The sequence below is a fragment of the Triticum dicoccoides genome, chromosome 5B (assembly GCF_002162155.2).
Source record: "Triticum dicoccoides isolate Atlit2015 ecotype Zavitan chromosome 5B, WEW_v2.0, whole genome shotgun sequence".
Classification (NCBI taxonomy): Eukaryota; Viridiplantae; Streptophyta; class Magnoliopsida; order Poales; family Poaceae; genus Triticum; species Triticum dicoccoides.
Genome location: NC_041389.1, coordinates 652,792,900 through 652,811,824, shown reverse-complemented (window position 1 = coordinate 652,811,824; position 18,925 = coordinate 652,792,900).

Here is an 18,925-nt window from a genome sequence, read left to right as displayed (position 1 = left end):
AGCCTGCTATATGTATGATAGCATTCGAGGAGTATTCGACGATGTATGGACACAAGAGATGATGTACTTTTGGTTATAATTGAATGCATGCTAATTTGAATACTACTTTATTTTACGATTTGGTTTTGCTTATTGAATGCTCATATTGGAAAAGTACTCCTACTTTGAATGCTAAAATTGAAGAGCACTCTATGCAGAAATCTAGGAGCCCCCTCCATCATCCATGCTGTCGTGGGGGTAGCTTCTCCTTCATTCCCGTGTGCTAGACAATTTGGTGTAATAATGCACTCGGGAATGAAAGGAGGAGCTACGTACCATCACCGATAGTCAACCCGTGATTAATAATAATGATCTAATTTAGGTTTTTTAGTACATATATTTATTGTACAAGTTTAATATTTGAATTATGAACTTAGGCCGAAAATGTCGTACTCGGACGACGAAAACCGCCCCGGGGAGTGCGACCGGTGCCACGACGACCGAGGTATGTGCGATAGGTTCATTGAGCTGGACGAAGATCTGCGCTTCGGCATTAACCTCGAGGAGACCTTCGATGTTCATACGTTACGCAACGACGACAATAGTTTTTTTCGTAATTAAGCACGACTTCAACTATTTTAACGTGTATTTTTCATCTTTTCCAATTCGACTAGCTTATCCCATGCTATGCAAGACGCTATGTCTTGGAGAGGATGGTTTTGAAGACAAGGAAAGTATGAAAACCAAAAAAATTCTCCTAAGGACCCATCATGGTGTGGATTTTAAAGTAAAGATGTATAATGCTGAGAGTGTAACTCATTTTGGTTGCAACAATTGGGAAGCACTTTGCAAGATGTATGGTTTTGATGAGGGTATGCTTGTCATCATGGATCTTGGTGAACCTACAATCCAGCAAGATAATATGGGCATTTGGGTCCTTGTGGATACACCTCCAATTCTTCCCCCATGTGAGCTTAACATAGTTATTAAGTAATTTATATTGTTTATTTCAAAATAGTTGACAACTTATTTCCATTGACAGCTTATTTTCATTGTTCAAAGAATGTGCGGAAGATGGTAGACAAAACCCACTACACCGATGGCTCCGAATTAACTTATAAGGAGAAAAATCATCTGATCGCATTTTGTACTGATCTTGAGAATTACAATGTCTACAATCGAACTCCTCAACATTATGGTCAATACGTGCCACTAGTGCACGTGTTGAACTACGGTAACTACCATGGAGATACCCTGGTAAGATTTTTTTACTATTACGACATCCCTGCATCTTTTTAATTACTTCTAAAACTAGTACATCATTGCTAACTACGAAGTTATTACTATGTTTTTCAACAGATAATCCTGAATGATTGTGTGCCTCATCTGATGTATACCCACGGTCGCCTTGATGTTTTGAACATACAACCAGGTCGTCCTACGAATCTCAACTGTCCATATCGGATTTCTAAAAGAAGTGGAGACATGACAATCAAAGAATGAAAAAAATGTATGGACAATCGTAAGGAGCTTCTTGGAAGCAAAAGGAGGTGAAGCGCAAGAATTGGAGACAGGATTATCTCCATTCTTCATAATGGAGAGTCAGGGTCTATATTGTTTTATGCTATTTTACCTTAAGGGTGTTTAGGTCCTACCTGATACTGATGATCATGTGCTAAGAACAATTATGTAGGGTTGGGTTCGATGACTATGAGGATGATGATCGTATGACTTGTTATTAATAACGAGTAGAAGTTGTATGATGATGCATGATTAGTAGGACTTGTTATTATATATGATGATGTATGATGCGAGCATGCATGAGTTACTATATATCAACGGGTGAAATGAACATAGCAGTAGCGTTGGTAAATCAAGGACAAGAGGACACTTCTCTCTATTAGCTAGCTAATAACAACCTAAAATTAACCCCCAAACCCCCTAAACCAGACACTTTAAAAAAAACCTCAGCTCTAGCCAGCTGCTGACACGTGGAAGCCTTTTGGTCGCGGTTCATGCCACCAACCGGGACCGAAGGCCCCCTTGCCTGGGCTGCTCGTAGTGTCCACGTGGAGGCCCATCTGTCCCGGTTCGTGTTAGAATCGGGACTAAAGAGGGGAGGCATTAGTAACGACCCTTTACTCCCGGTTTAAGAACCGGGACAAAAGGCCCTCACCAACCGGGACAAATGCCCTGTTTTCTACTAGTGATCTGGGCTCATAACTGGATACCAAGGGAGAGTTACAAAAGGCCAATTACTTCACTGGTTCCGGACCCCCCTCGACGTGTGGCAGAACTAATAGAAACATCGATGGCGGTGTGGAATGAAAAGCTTGTGTGTGCGGTGTTCACACCTTTTGATGCAGAGCCAATTCTTCAGATCCCGTTATGCACTAGACGGGTGTCAGACTTTTGGGCTTGGAGCGAGGAACCAAGAGGTCATTTCTCGGTAAGCTCGGCTTACCGTATGCTAGTTCGAACTAAACGAAACAGAGATGCTTGGCTTGAAGGCAGGGAGGGCACATCAAATATAGAAGCAGAAGGAGCTGAATGGAAGTCTTTGTGGAAGGTGCAAGTTCCCTCGAAAATCAGGGTTTTTCTGTGGCGTTTGGCAAGAAATTCTGTCCCGTTGGCTGCTGTATTACATAGGCGAAATATGGCTACATCATCATCGTGCAAATGTGGAGTACATGATTCATGGAGGCACGTGTTATTGGACTGCCCTATGTCTCGGAGCACCTGGGCTCTATCAACTGACGCCATTTTGGGTCAGCTAAGTGTCAATCAATATGATAGTGCCAAGGAGTGGATCTTTGCCATGGAAAAAGCTCTTTCGTCAGAGGAGTTCGTCAGATGTGTGACAACGCTATGGGCGATATGGGGTGCGAGGCGGAAGGCGTTATATGAAGATATATTCAAAAGCCCGTATGCAATCCATGGTTTTGTCAACACATACCCGGGGGAGATCCAGGACTCGTCGCCAAAGAAGGAGAATCGTGGGATCGCGGCCACCAGAGGCACATGATGGCTTGCTCCACCAGAGCTCTATATGAAAATTAATGTGGATGCTGCAGTGGGCAGAGGAGGACGCCACGGAGCAGTTGCGGCAATTTGTAGAAGCAACGATGGCTCTTTTTCAGGAGCATCAACGATAGTATTCACGAACCAAGGTGATCCGGCTACTCTCAAAGCAATGGCGATCAGAGAAGGTCTGGCGTTAGCCCAAGACTTGAATGTGCACCGAATACATCTAGCGTCGAATTGCCAGGGCGTGGTGGCAGAGATCAAATCTAGGAGTGGATCGGCTTATGGTGCTATCATAGAGGAAATTAAGTTATCTATCACTTCTTTTATTTCATGTAACGTAATTCATGAGTTTAGGAGCTGCAACAAGGAGGCTCACAATCTAGCGAAACATGCATTAAGATTATTAGGGCCTGGGCGTCATGTATGGCTAGGCCATCAGGAAGGTCTTTCCTTCGTCCATGTAAACATCGTGACGGGTTGAATAAAACCTTCGCGAGATTTCCTAAAAAAACAGCAGGGTCTCCATACCTTCCTTCCTTCTTTCCCCAAACACAAGAGCCCTAGCGCCGCGTCGGAGAATGCGGCGGCACAAACTGCTGCCGCCCGGCGGTCCTATTGCGAGGAGAAGGAGGAAGTTGGAGGTGGAGGAGCACCAACCTCCGCCTATTGACCTCATCAGCAATCTCTCCGACGAGCTCATCGGCGAGATCATCTCCCTCCTCCAAATTAAGGACGCCGCCCGCACCCAGATCCTAGCTTCCCGGTGGCGCCGCCTCTGGCCCTCCGCCCCCCTCAACCTCGACTGCTGTCACTTGTTCTCCGTCAAGGGCGAAGACATGTCCTATCTCTGCCCATCGCTCGTCCTTTCAGCCCACCCGGGCCCCGGCCGCCGCTTTTGCCTCACGACGAACTCCTCAATGACTACCCCTACCGTGGACCACTGGCTTCGCTCCGCCGCTCTGGATAACCTACAGGAGCTTGAGTTCGCCCGCCGCGGGTTCACCTGCCCGGTGCCGGCATCAATCTTCCGCTTTGCACACAGCCTCCGTGTCGCAAACATCAGGCACTGCACGCTCCAGGAGGCCGCCGTCCAAGGGCTTCATTTTCCCCAGCTTAAGCAGCTCGGGCTCGAATGTGTCCACGTCTCGGAGTCCTCGATGCACCGCCTGATCGCCGGATGCCCCGCACTAGAGTTCTTGCTGATCCTCAGTAGCTCCGGCTTCCACAGCCTCCGGATCAACTCCCTCAGCCTTAGAAAATTATGCATACGCACCTCCGGATCAACTCAACCCCAGTTCGGGGAACTCATCATTGAAAACGCCCCTCGTCTTGAGAGCTTGATTCATCTGTATAAGATTTGGAGGGTCGGTGATCTGTCCGTGTTAGACTATGTATAGCTTCTGTACTTATGTACGTATATTGTACGTATTGTAACACATCCATTATATATAATGAGATAAGCCACCCCTAGAGGGTCGTGCTGGTTCCCCCAAAACTTATTGTCTTACATGGTATCACGCTAGGTTACGATCGCTTCCGCTTCCAAACCCTAATACCCGCACCGCCGCCGCAGCCGCCGTCGCCTTCACCGCCGCCATGTCGAGCGCCGCCACCACCGGTTCCACTGCTGCGGGGTTCCTCCCGGCCTCTCTTGCGGCTCTGCTCAACCTCCCGCTCGATGCCGTCGCCGTTCCGGCTCCGATCGGGACCAGGAGCATCGGCTCCGTCTACTCCACGCCGCCGGCGCCCTCGCTTGGGCGCGACCTCGTGGTCCACACCGCGGCGCCGCCGTCCGCTGCGGACTCCGCGGGCGTCGTCCCGCCGCTCCTGCCGCAAGCGGATCACACCGCCCCGCTGGCGGGGTTGGCGGCGTCCGCCCCGGCCGCGGGCCTTGCGGCGTCCGACCCGGCCGCGAGCTTTGCGGCGTCCGCCCTGGCTGCGGTCCCGCCTCCTCCCGCATCGGCTTCGGTGCCTCCGGCTGCCTCCATGGTGTTTGCACCCCAGGCAGCCCCCTCGATGGGATCGTCTTCGCCGCCGCCGTTTCACTTCGGTCATCTCATCACCATCAAGCTCTCCGCCGACAACTACATCTTCTGGCATGCGCAGATTCTCCCGCTCTTGGGGAGTCACTACCTGCTAGGCTACGTCGACGGATCGCTTCCCTGCCCACCCGCACTGGTAGACAGCGTGCACGGTCCGGTCTACAATCCGGCCCATCTCGTCTGGACGGGGCAGGACCAGGCGAACCTCTCCTCCATCCAGGGGTCGCTCTCGCCGGCAGTTGCCGGACTTGTTATCTTCGCGAAGACGTCTCATGAGGCCTGGACCATCCTTGAGCGAACCTTTGCAGCGCAGTCCCAGGCTCGTGTCTCTGCACTCCGTCGTCAGCTTGGAGAGTGTCAGAAGCTTGACTCTACTGCCACTGAGTTCTACAACAAGGTCAAGGGCCTCGCCGACACATTGGCCTCCATTGGACAGCCCCTCACCGACTCCGAGTTCAACTCGTTTATTGTCAATGGTCTTGATGAGGAGTATGATGCCTTAGTCGAGATCATCAACGAGCGGGGCAACTCGACACCCATGCTGGCACACGAGGTTTTCTCTCGGCTCCTTCTCACTGAGCAACGGGTCGAGACACGCCGCTCCAGGGGCACTGGCTCCCTCTCGGCCAACGCCGCCACCAAGGGTGGCCACTCTTCTTCATCACCCCGGTCTCCCTTGGGGCTGCCACCGTCGCCCGCCTCGGCCCCCCCACCTACTGCGACCTTACCGGGGGCTGGCGGTCCACGTGTGTGCCAGCTTTGTGGCCGCGATGGGCACTGGGCCTCCAAGTGTCATAAGCGCTTCCAGCGAAGCTTCCTTGGTCTTGGCAATGACGGCAAAGATACACGCAACAATGCCCGTCAGGTCGCCATGGCTGATCGTCCCGCGCCGCAGAAGCAACAGGGACACACTCAGTCCTACTCCATCGATCCACACTGGTACATGGACTCTGGGGCGACAGAGCATCTGACCAGCGAGATGGGGAAGCTTCACACTCGTGAACCCTATCATGGCTCCGACAAGATCCACACCGCCAATGGAGCAGGTATGCACATCTCTCATATTGGTCAAGCATCTCTTCTCACTAGACATGCCAATAGGAGTCTTCAGCTTCGCAATGTTCTTCGAGTTCCATCTGTGACCCGTAATCTTCTTTCAGTTCCTAAACTCACACGTGATAATAATGTGCTTTGTGAATTTCACCCTTTTGATCTTTTTATTAAGGATCGGGGCACGAGGGACATTCTTCTTAGTGGGCGGTTGTGCCAGGGCCTCTACCGTCTGGAGCATCCTGGCGTCGCCCGTGTTTTCAGTGGAGTTCGGGTCTCTCCGTCACAGTGGCATGCTCGTCTTGGTCACCCGGCCACACCTATTGTCCGTCATGTTTTGCGTCGTCATGAGCTTCCTAGTTTGTCTAGTAATAAAGATGTAGCAGTGTGTGATGCTTGTCAGCAAGGGAAGAGTCATCAACTTCCTTTTTCAGAGTCCAGTCGTGAGGTGAAACATCCTTTAGAACTTGTGTTTTCAGATGTATGGGGTCCTGCTCAGACTTCTGTCAGTGGTCATAATTACTATATCAGTTTCGTTGATGCTTATAGTCGCTTTACCTGGCTTTACCTTATTAAACGCAAATCTGATGTGTTTGATATTTTTGTTCAGTTTCAAAAACATGTTGAACGTCTTCTCAAGCACAAAATTGGTCATGTCCAGTCGGACTGGGGGGGCGAGTATCGCAACCTCAACTCCTTCTTTCAGTCGCTTGGGATAGCTCATCGTTTAGCATGTCCACATACACATCAGCAGAATGGTTCAGTCGAACGTAAGCATCGTCATATTGTTGAAGCTGGTCTTACTCTTTTGGCCCATGCATCTGTTCCGTTTCGGTTTTGGAGTGATGCTTTCACCACTGCATGCTTTCTCATCAACCGTACTCCCACTCGTGTTTTAAACATGAAGACTCCCATTGAGGTTCTCCTTAATGAACAACCTGATTATACCTTTTTCAAGGTATTTGGGTGTGCTTGCTGGCCGCATCTTCGTCCATATAATAAGCGCAAGCTTGAGTTTCGTTCTAAGAAGTGTGTTTTTCTTGGCTATAGCTCTCTTCATAAAGGTTACAAATGTCTTCATGTTCCCTCGTGTCTATATATCTCGGGACGTCGTGTTTGATGAGCATGTTTTTCCCTTTGCCAAACTTCCTGTGTCCACTGTCGAACCACCATCTCTGCATTCATCCTCTGTTGCTTCTGACCAATTTGATGATGTTGCATACTCTCCTTTGCTGTTACCTAACCATGGTGCAGGAACCGGACGTGGGGCTCGTTTGGAGCTGTTGGAGGATTCACCATCATCATCGCCGCCTTCTGATGGGCACGTCGATCGCCCTATGTTGCATGGCATCGATTCGCGTGCCCATGCATGGTCACCCGAAGAGCCCGTCGCGCCGAGCATCTCCACTGCTCGGTCCGCTACGCCAGCGACCGCCGAGTCTCCAGCAGCTCGGCCCTCTTCGCCAGCGGCCGCCGAGTCTTCAGCGGCTCGGCCTGTCACGCCGTCTTCGCCCGCGGCTCGGCCCGTCACGCCGTCTTCGCCTGCAGCTCGGGTCCGCGACGCCGTCCTCACGTCTCCTTCATCCGCGGATCAGCCCGCGACACCGGCCGCGCCACGGCCCACTATGCCGGGCTCGCCATCGGCCCGGTCTGTGACGCCGGCGTCGCCAGCTACTTCGTCTGCTCTGCCAGTTTCGCCGGCGGGCCGGCCTTCTTCGCCGACCGAGCCCGAGGCTACTGTGTCTGGCTCCTCGTCACCGGCTGACTCGTCAACGTCGCCGTCCTCCAGCCCGTTGCAGGCTGCTCCGTCGACCTCGGTGGTTCCTGTGTCCCGACCACATACACGCAGTCGCAGTGGCATTTTCAAACCTAAGGAACGTAAGGATGGTACAGTTGCTTGGTTGGCTGCTTGTTTGGCTGCTGCTGTTGCGGATCCATCTTCTGAGCCTCGCTCATATCAGGCTGCCCTGCGCATTCCACATTGGCGAGAGGCTATGGAGCAGGAGTTTCATGCTCTCCTTCGTAACAAGACATGGACTCTCGTTCCTCCACCACCACGGGTAAATGTTATTGACTCAAAATGGGTATTCAAAGTGAAGAAGCATTCGGATGGATCTATTGAGCGTTACAAAGCGCGACTTGTTGCTCGCGGTTTTCGGCAGCGCCATGGTCTTGACTATGAGGACACCTTCAGTCCTGTCGTCAAGCCTACCACTATTCGGCTTCTTCTCTCCATTGTTGTTTCTCGTGGTTGGTCACTTCGTCAACTTGATGTGCAGAATGCTTTTCTACATGGATTTTTGGAGGAAGAGGTTTATATGAAACAACCGCCTGGTTTCTCTGATCCTGATCGTCCTGACTATATCTGTCGTCTCTCCAAAGCACTATATGGTTTGAAGCAAGCTCCTCGTGCCTGGCATGCCCGCCTTGCCTCTGCCCTTCGTGCTCATGGGTTTGTGCCGTCCACTGCTGACACTTCATTATTTCTTCTACAGAAGCCAGAAGTCACTATGTATCTTTTGGTATATGTCGATGATATTATCCTTGTCAGCTCTTCTCAGTATGCTGCTGATGCTCTTGTCTGCTCTCTTGGTGCTGATTTTGCGGTCAAAGATCTTGGGAAGCTTCACTACTTTCTTGGAGTTGAGGTCACTTCTCGTGCTACTGGTCTTGTCCTTACGCAGAAGAAGTACTCCTTGGAGTTGTTACAAAGAGCGGGCATGCTGAAGTGCAAACCGACCACCACACCCATGTCGTCTACCGACAAGATAACAGCTGTTGATGGTGAGCTTTTGTCTCCTGCGGATGCCACAGAGTACAGGAGCATTGTTGGTGGACTTCAGTACTTGACGATCACGAGACCAGATATCTCTTATGTTGTTAACAGGGTTTGTCAGTATCTTCAGGCTCCCAGAGATACTCATTGGGCTGCTGTTAAACGCATTCTTCGTTATGTTCAGTTCACCCTGACATTTGGTATGCATATTCGGCCGACTTCCTCTCGGGTCCTTTCGGCCTTCTCTGATGCAGATTGGGCTGGTAGCCCAGATGACAGGCGATCCATGGGGGGTTATGCAGTATTCTTTGGCCCTAATTTGATCGCCTGGAGTGCTCAGAAACAGGCTACTGTGTCACGTAGCAGTACTGAAGCTGAGTACAAGGCTGTGGCTAATGCTACTGCAGAGATTATTTGGGTGCAGTCTTTGCTTCAGGAGTTGGGTTTGTCTCAACCACATCCTCCTATTCTTTGGTGTGATAACATCGGTGCTACATACCTTTCTGCAAATCCAGTATTTCATGCCCGAACGAAACACATTGAAGTTGACTATCACTTTGTACGGGAACGTGTATCACAGAAGCAACTCCGGATCAAGTTTATCTCATCTAAGGATCAACTTGCAGACATCTTCACTAAGCCTTTACCTCTGCCACAGTTTGAGGCTTGTAGGCGCAATCTTACCCTTCTCAGTTCTTTAGAAAGTGGCTAAGATTGAGGGAGGGTGTTAGACTATGTATAGCTTCTGTACTTATGTACGTATATTGTACGTATTGTAACACATCCATTATATATAATGAGATAAGCCACCCCTAGAGGGTCGTGCTGGTTCCCCCAAAACTTATTATCTTACAGTCCGTATACACCGCGCCTAAAGTGGACGCCTTGGACTTCCTTGCTGATTTGAAAGGATTTCGTCAGGTAACTAGTTAATCACGGTCTTAAGTTATATGTTTTGATTCACAGTTAACCTGTAATAATTTCTTGTTTGAGGAGAAATCACATTTCATCCGCCTTGGCCTAATTTTGCATCCCATGCTCGATTAAGGGATTGCTCGTTTTTAGCACGACAGAGGTGGTGCGCAATGTCAGGAGTTTATCCGTCAATATGGGTCGACTAATTTTGGACAACATTGTCCGCTTGATGAGATTATTTCCAAGCTTGGAGGAGCTACACGTGAAGGTGGCGATTTCGTAGCTTTTGATATTCTTGCTATTCATGCATACATCGTTAATGTTTTTATTTATCTTCCTTTTCAGTCTGGTGTATCATCCGAATCAAATTGGTGGCGTCGTAAACACAAGGATTTTATAAGATGTCATGACATCCTTCTGAAGATTGTGGTGCTGGAAACGTATCAGGGCACGTCATCGCATGTTAACTTTGCCACATTCTTTCTACTGAACGCGAGAATGCTGGAGCTGATGACATTTCATATCGAGGCCGGTATTTACAGCGACGAGTTCTTGGTAGAACAACGTAAGAGGCTTCAGCTAGATAACAGGGCTTCAAGAGGTGCTCGGATTCGTTTTACAACTGCTAGCTGTCAACATGCTGTTTGGAGCACCAAGCATCTCGGCGAGTTTGACTTGAATGATGATCCTTTCACATGTAGATGTTGAAACTGGGTATGATCTGTTTTGCAGCTATTGTTGCATATCACCTTTTGTGTGTTCTTCTTCTTTTACTTGTGGGCATATCGCCTCTAGTTTTTTTGCCCAAGATGGATTAGTTTTCGTGTTTCCAGATTGCATATGTTTGGTTCTAGCATCAATTAAGTGGCCTCACAGACCATCTGTAGTGTCACTCTTCAACGATGATCAATTGGGAAGTGTTTATTTCTTGAATGCCATTGGGATGAAAAAAGAACTGGTTTCTAAGGGCTCAACTGAGGCTGCTAAGGGGGTGTTTGGTTGGGCTTAATTTTGACTTTGCATTCATGACGGCAACGGAAGAAAGTGTACCCTACTTCGGTCGCACATAAGAGAACTTTATGCTTGGGTTGTGGCCAATTTGGAGGCAATCTGCACATGTTGGAGTGAGTAGATGCCAACGAGTGTCCACTCAAGCGATACAGTATACCCAATTAAATGAGATGAGATGACTATGCATTTAGGCACACCAATACATGTGTTGATGAGTGCATGATCCTGAATAGACTTAATTAGTTTGTTCTAAAAAATTGACTTAGTTTTTTGACATGCGCATTGTTTATTATTCATTTCTGTGCTTGTTGAGTCTTTGTACTCACCCTTGTTCTTTTAACGGACGACATGCATTGAGGGTTGTGGGAGTAGCATCTTCAGATTACTGCTTCACTACACAATATCTTCACACTTATGCCATACATTGGGGCTATGTCGTTGGTAACACTTTAGAGGTCATTATGTCGTGTTGAACTGTTATGGAGTATTTAAAGCTTTTATTTCACCGTGTATCAATTAACTATTCATTTGCTTGAAATATCTTGTGGAGATTTTTTTTTGAGCGCTACAAATGATTACGCATGGAGCAATGCTATCATATGAATAGACCTTAATTACAGAAAGTTTACGTACTACTCCCTCCGTCCGGAAATACTTGTCGGATGAATGGATGTATCTAGACGTATTTTAGTTCTAGATACATCCATTTTTATGCATTTCTCTATTTCCGGACGGAGGGAGTACTTCAAATGGGAGGCGTGGCAAGCTAAAATCATGGGGCGAACAAACTACCACATAGAGTTTTTGTAAAAAAGGTGTATGCAGGAATAGAATTTTTGTTATGCGTGTGACCTATTATGGAGTTTGTGGAATATATTAATTGCATGTGGTGGATGCCCTTAAAACAGAGGAAACTCTACTGAAATTTTGTAGGTTTCCCTTGATAGTGTATGTGGTAGTATTTCAAGTGCTTGGGGTGTTAAGTTGGTGCAAACCAAAAGATTCGTGACAGTCACTCGGAACAAAAATGTGTTCTTGACAGGGAGAATCCTTCCTTTTGTCACCTGCCGTTTTACTCTGTAATCTATATAGTCAGTTCTGTATTGTTTGGTCTGTAATATATACATCATGTGATTACTTATAGCTAGTACATGAGGTTTGTTAAGGTTAGTAGAGAGCAAAATCCTTGTAGTTACAACTTACAACGTTGCTTGGTATGGTAGAACTGGCCAACGTTGGATTGGCTAGAGTCATGTACCCCCTCCGTTTCAAAATAAATAACTCGTTGAAGTTGAGTCATCTATTTTGAAACGAAGGGAGTAGATGCTTGCCATGAGGAAGGACGTCACCGAGGAATGAATGGACTAAACTATTTCCTTTTATACCAAAACAAACTAGGTTATCATCTTAAAAAAATTTGGGATGGAGGGAGTATCACTAGTAGAAAAAGGGTCAAATGTGAGACACATTAGTCCCGGTTTGTAACAGAACCGGCACTAATGTGTCCATTAGTGCCGGTTCCAACGGCTAGGCGGGAGGAGCTCTTTAGTACCGGTTCGTGGCGAACCTTTAGCATCAGTTCGTGCCACGAACTGGTACTAAAGAAAGTGGTGGCAGGATGTTGTCAGAGTGGGGCCCTTCCAGCACCTTTAGTACCGGTTCGTGGCACGAACCGGTACTAAAGGTCGTCCTATATAAACCCTTCGTCCACCCGCACTCTGTTCTTCCCCCTTTCCCCTCTCCCTCTCCTCTGTTCTTCCCTTCTTCCTCTCGAGTTCATCACAAAATTTGCCCCAAATTTGTCAAGATTTGCAGGCCCTCATCCATTCAAATGATCACCAAGGTTAGCAACTTTGTCCTTTCATCTCTCATTGCTAAATTAGCTCTTGCATTGGTTTATATAGTGATTAATTGTGGGTTTTAGTAATTTGGGAGGAATTATATGTGGTAGTATTTGATTTATATGCAATTTGAGGTCAAAATAACACTTAGTTTGCATATGTAGGTGTGGTTTACTTAGTGCCTTCTAAATCTCCGTCGTAACCACCGTCGATCGCCCGCACCGTCCCGTCGCCGGCACCACCTTGTGGTGAGCCTCTTGTTCATGAAATTTTATATAAAAAATTGATGTTTGTGTGATTTGGATATATAGTTACTCATATAATAATTATCTTACCCGTACGTTGTTTGTTATACATAGTGCCATGGTTTTGATATCCGTCCCCGTCAGTCCTCGTCCTTGTTATGATTCGGATGTGGTATATTCTCTTTTAAAACTATTTGTTGCATTTCGTGTTTATGAAAAATTATGCCCATCAAGTTGACATAGATATTTTTATCTAGGAGGTATGTGAACCGGAAATTCCAACCGACCCTATTGTCGAGGTTAAATTTAGTTGAAAGAGAAAACGAGTACTTGAAAGAAAAATTGAAAAGAATTGAGGGGGAGAAGATGGAATTGGAGTTGCATGTTGCCGATGTCGTCGATGATCACAAGATCAAGATGGAGAAAATGCGCTTGAAGATTAGAAAGATTAGAAAATATGCCATCGATAGTGAGGCTTGGTATCATTATGCTGTTGGATCAATTGTTACCTTAGTTGCGATCTTGATCACATTTGTTGTTGCATTTAAATGCTTTAGCTACAGAGTTATTCGTTTGTTGCATTTAAGTGTTGTATGAACTTTATGTATGAACTTGTATTAATTTGGTCTATTCGGTGTTGTGTAATAAAGATGAGCCGGCAATGGATGTACGATGACCGATGCTATCCCCAGTTCGTTGAGGGCGTGCATACTTTTCTGCTTGCGGCTGAGGCAAACAAGCGGGCGGATGGTTTTATGCCTTGTCCATGTGCTGGCTGTAAGAATGGTCACAATTACTCTACGTCAAGAACCATTCACGTCCACCTGTTTGAGTCCGGTTTCATGCCCCACTATAATGTTTGGACCAAGCATGGAGAAAGAGGGGTTATGATGGAAGACAATGAAGAAGAAGAGGACGACGACAGCTATCCTAGCCATGGGTTCCCTGAATACGATAATACAACAATGGGGGAAGAAGCTGAGCCGGTAATGCGGGAAGAAGCTGAAGAAGAGGCATCAGATGAGCCCGTTGATGATCTAGGTCGAGCCATTGCCGATGCAAAGAGAAACTGCTCAAGTGATTTGGAGAAGAAGAAGTTGCAGCGCATGTTAGAGGATCACAAAAAATTGTTGTACCCGAATTGCGTAGGTGACAAGAAAAAGCTGGGCACCACACTGGAATTGCTGCAATGGAAGGCAGAGAATGGTGTATCTGACAAGGGATTTGGAAAGTTGCTGGTAATGATAAAGGATATGCTTCCAAAGGACAACGATTGCCCGAGAGTACGTACAAAGCAAAGAAGGCTGTCTGCCCTCTAGGGTTAGAGGTGCAGAAGATACATGCATGCCCTAATGATTGCATCCTCTACCGCGGTGAGTACGAGGATTTGAACACTTGCCCGGTATGTGGTGCATTGCGCTATAAGATCAGTCGCGATGAGCATGGTGATGTCGAGGGCGAGCGCCCCAGGAAGAAGATTCCTGCCAAGGTGATGTGGTATTCTCCTATAATACCACGGTTGAAATGTTTGTTCCAAAACAAAGAGCATGCCAAGGCGATGCGATGGCACAGAGAAGACCGTAAGAAAGACGGAAAGTTGAGAGTACCCGCTGACGGGTCGCAGTGGAGAAAAATCGAAAGAAAGTACGGGAAGGAGTTTGCAGATGACGCAAGGAGCGTATGGTTTGGTTTAAGCGCAGATGGCATTAATCCTTTTGGGGAGCAGAGCAGCAACCATAGCACCTAGCCTGTGACTCTATGTTTGTATAACCTTCCTCCTTGGTTGTGCATGAAGCGGAAGTTCATTATGATGCCAGTGCTCATCCAAGGCCCTAAGCAACCTGGCAACAACATTGATGTGTACCTAAGGCCATTAGTTGAAGAACTCTTACAATTGTGGAATGGAACAGGTGTACGTGCGTGGGATGAGCACATGGTGGAAGAATTTGACCTAAAGGCGTTGCTGTTCGTGACCATCAATGATTGGCCTGCTCTCAGTAACCTTTCAGGACAGACAAACAAGGGATACCGCGGATGCATGCACTATTTGGATGATACCGACAGTATATATTTGAATAGTTGTAAGAAGAATGTGTACCTGGGACATCATCGATTTCTTCCGAGCAGGCATGCCATAAGAAAGAAAGGCAAGCATTTCAAAGGTGAGGCGGATCACCGGACGAAGCCTCGCCACCGTACTGGTGCTGATGTACATGATATGGTCAAGGATTTGAAGGTGATATTTGGAAAGGGTCCTGGCGGACAACCTGTTCTGAAGGACGGTGACGGACGCGCACCCATGTGGAAGAAGAAATCTATATTTTGGGACCTGCCATATTGGAAAGACCTAGAGGTCCGCTCCGCAATTGACGTGATGCACGTGACGAAGCATCTTTGTGTGACCCTGCTTGGCTTCTTGGGCGTGTATGGGAAGACAAAAGATACACCTGAGGCACGGGAGGACCAGCAATGTATGCACGGAGAAGACGGCATACATCAGGGTCATGCAAGCTACGCTCTTACCAAAGAAGAGAAGGAAATCTTCTTGGAATGCCTGCTCAGTATTAAGGTACCGTCTGGCTTCTCGACGAATATAAAGGGAATAATAAACATGGCAGAGAAAAAGTTCCAGAACCTAAAGTCTCATGACTGCCACGTGATTATGACGCAACTGCTTCCGGTTGCATTGAGGGAGCTTCTACCGGAAAATGTTCGATTAGCCATTGTGAAGCTATGTGCATTTCTCAATGCAATCTCTCAGAAGGTAATCGATCCAGAAATCATACCAAGGTTACAGAATGATTTGGTGCAATGTCTTGTCAGTTTCGAGTTGGTGTTCCCACCATCCTTCTTCAACATCATGACGCACGTCCTAGTTCACCTATGCGAAGAGATTAACGTTTTGGGTCCTGTATTTCTACACAATATGTTCCCCTTTGAGAGGTTCATGGGAGTCTTAAAGAAATATGTTCATAACCGTGCTAGGCCAGAAGGAAGCATCTCCAAGGGCCATCAAAATGAGGAGGTCATTGAGTTTTGTATTGACTTTATTCCTGACCTTAAGCCGATTGGTGTTCCTGAATCGCGGCATAAAGGCAGACTGGATGGAAAAGGCATGCTAGGAGAGGAACAAATAATATGTATGGACGGACATTCTCTCACTGAAGCACACTACACAGTTCTATAGAATTCCGCCTTGGTGGCTCCGTATATGGATGAACACAAGAATTTGCTATGCTCCAAACACCCGGAGCGGTCTGATGACTGGATTACACGTGAACAAACCAGGAGTTTCGCCAGCTGGTTGCAGACACGTACCATGCATGACACCTCTATTGAAGATGACATGTACTTGTTGTCCCAGTTACCATCTTCGAATATAATGACTTTCAAATGGTACGAGATAAATGGTAATACATTTTACACGATCGCCCAAGATAAGAAGAGCACCAACCAAAATAGTGGTGTCCGCTTTGATGCAGAAACCAAGACGGGAAAGGAAACATATTATGGTTATATACAGGACATATGGGAACTTGACTATCGATGTGGTTTAAAGGTCCCTTTGTTTCAGTGCAAATGGGTCAATATGACACGAGGCGGGGTAACGGAAGACCCGCAGTACGGAATGACAACAGTGGATCTCAATAATCTTGCGTATGCAGACGAACCATTCGTCCTAGCCAATGATGTGGCACAGGTTTTCTATGTGAAGGACATGTCTACCAAGCCAAGAAAAAGAAAAGATAAGGAAGCGAATGCATCGTACGATGAGCCAAAGCGGCACATAATTCTTTCTGGGAACAGAAACATCGTGGGAGTGGATGACAAGACAGACAAGTCAGAAGATTATGAAAAGTTTGATGAAATTGCTCCATTCACAGTGAATATTGACTCGAGCATCCCGTTAAATGATGAAGATTTTCCATGGTTACGGCGCAAAGGGACACACACGAAGAAAAAGTTTCACACCCAAAGATCTGGGATGTGATCGGCTTCACTATCATCACTTTCTTCTGTGTTTCACACCCAGAGGGGAATCTCTGTAATAGTTAGGGTAGTTATGTGTTTTGGCATTTGAAATGCGAAGAAATTTTAAGTGCAAACAAATTCTTTCATGCCTTTACTGATTTTTAAAGTTAAGTTATTCACAAACTAGTGATTCACACTAATTTAAAATAATTCAAAATTTAAACTATTCAAATTTGAAAACTACGGGCACTAACAGAAAGTTTGTAATTTTTTGTACCTAAAGCAAAAATATTCACAAAGAAACTCTAAATACACAAAAAAACAACACAAAAATAAATAAAGCAAAAAAAAAGCCCGCCTACTAGGCCAGAGCGGCCTGCATACGACTAGAAACCCAACCTGTTGTTGGGCCAGGATGCAGGCCCGCAAAGGCCAAGTGGGGCCACAGGGCAGCAAAGAACATGTAGGCCTAGTAGGCCTGCTTTGGAGAGGAGCTCGAGAGAGCGACCGCAAGGGGGTTTATAAACCAGTGCGGTCGCCCCTCGGCTAGCTAGGTGGGACTAAACTTGTCGCACCGCACCTGCGCCAGCGCACCCCCTTTAGTACCGGGTCGTGGCGAAGGGTCAAATGTGAAACACAATAGTGCCGGTTGGAATTTCAGCCGGCACTAATGTGTACACTATTGCCGGTTCGTGGCGGCGATCAATAGCACCAGTTCGTAGCGAACCTTTAGTACCGGTTCATGCCACGAACCGGTACTAAAGAGGCTGTGTCAGCCTCCGGTCAGGCTATGGCCCCACCATCACCATTTAGTGCCGGTTCGTACCACAAACCGGTACTAATGAGGTTGTGTCAGGTAAGGCTGGGGCTCCACGAGCACCTTTAGTACCGCTTCATGGATGAACCAGATGTAAGCTGTTTTTTAGTCCCACCTCACGAAGTGAGAGGGACTAGGAGCGGTTTATAAGCCCTGAGTGCAGAGACGATGAGGAAGAGGCTCAATGCTCACGTTGCTTAGCTTCAAGCCTTCAGGAATACGGTAGACTGCACGTATTTCGAAAGGCTTGAAGCAAATTAACGAGCATTGCACCTCTTTTTTATTTTTAATAACTTATTACAACTCCGGACTTCTTCTGTTATGGCAAAAACTAATTGCACGTCGACATTTCTTTTTTTTAAGTTATAACTCCAGACTTTGACCATCAAGTTTTGCAGAAAAGAAAAAATAGCAGAGAAGAAGAAAAACTATAGCTAAAAAGAAAAAACTATATAAAAAAACTACTCAGAAATAAATAGAAGAAAATAAATATAGCAGAAAAGAAAAAACTACTCAGAAATAAAAAGAAGGAAAAATAAAGCAGAAAAGAAAAAAATTATATTTGCTATTTTTCAATTGTTTACAAAATGACCGTGAAATTGAAAATCACTACAAAATGAACTCTGAAAATGTTGAATTTTGGCAAACTAGATGAAAAACTACCCACAAATAAATAGAAGAAAATAAATATAACAGAAAAGAAAAAACTATACAAAAAACTATGCAAAAATAAATAGAAGAAAATAAAGCAGAAAAGAAAAAAACTATAAAAAATTGGGGCGCTGCCCTGTGGGCCTGATAGGCCACATGTGTGTAATTACAGGCCTTAAAGGCCCAGCAGACTCACAGGGCAAGCGCGCAGAGTTTAGGCCCACAAGCCTGCTATATAGAGGAGTTCGAAGTGGTAGCCGCGGCTGGGTTTATAAACCAGTGCGACTGCCCTTCGCCCGGCGAGGTGGGACTAAACTTTGGGGTGGCAGCGCGAGGCCTTTAGTACCGGTTGGAACCACCAACCGGTACTAAAGGGGGGGCCTTTAGTACAAGTTTGTGCCACCACCCGGTACTAAAGGGGGTAGCTTACCGTCGCTTGGGCTGGCCAAAACTGGCCTTTAGTACCGGTTGGTGACTCCAACCGGTACTAAAGGCCTCTCCTATATATACAACACTTGCGAAAATTTCATTCTCCCTCTGTTTCCCCATTGAAGCACCGCCCGCGCGCCCCGATCGATCGACGTCGTCGCCGTCGCCGC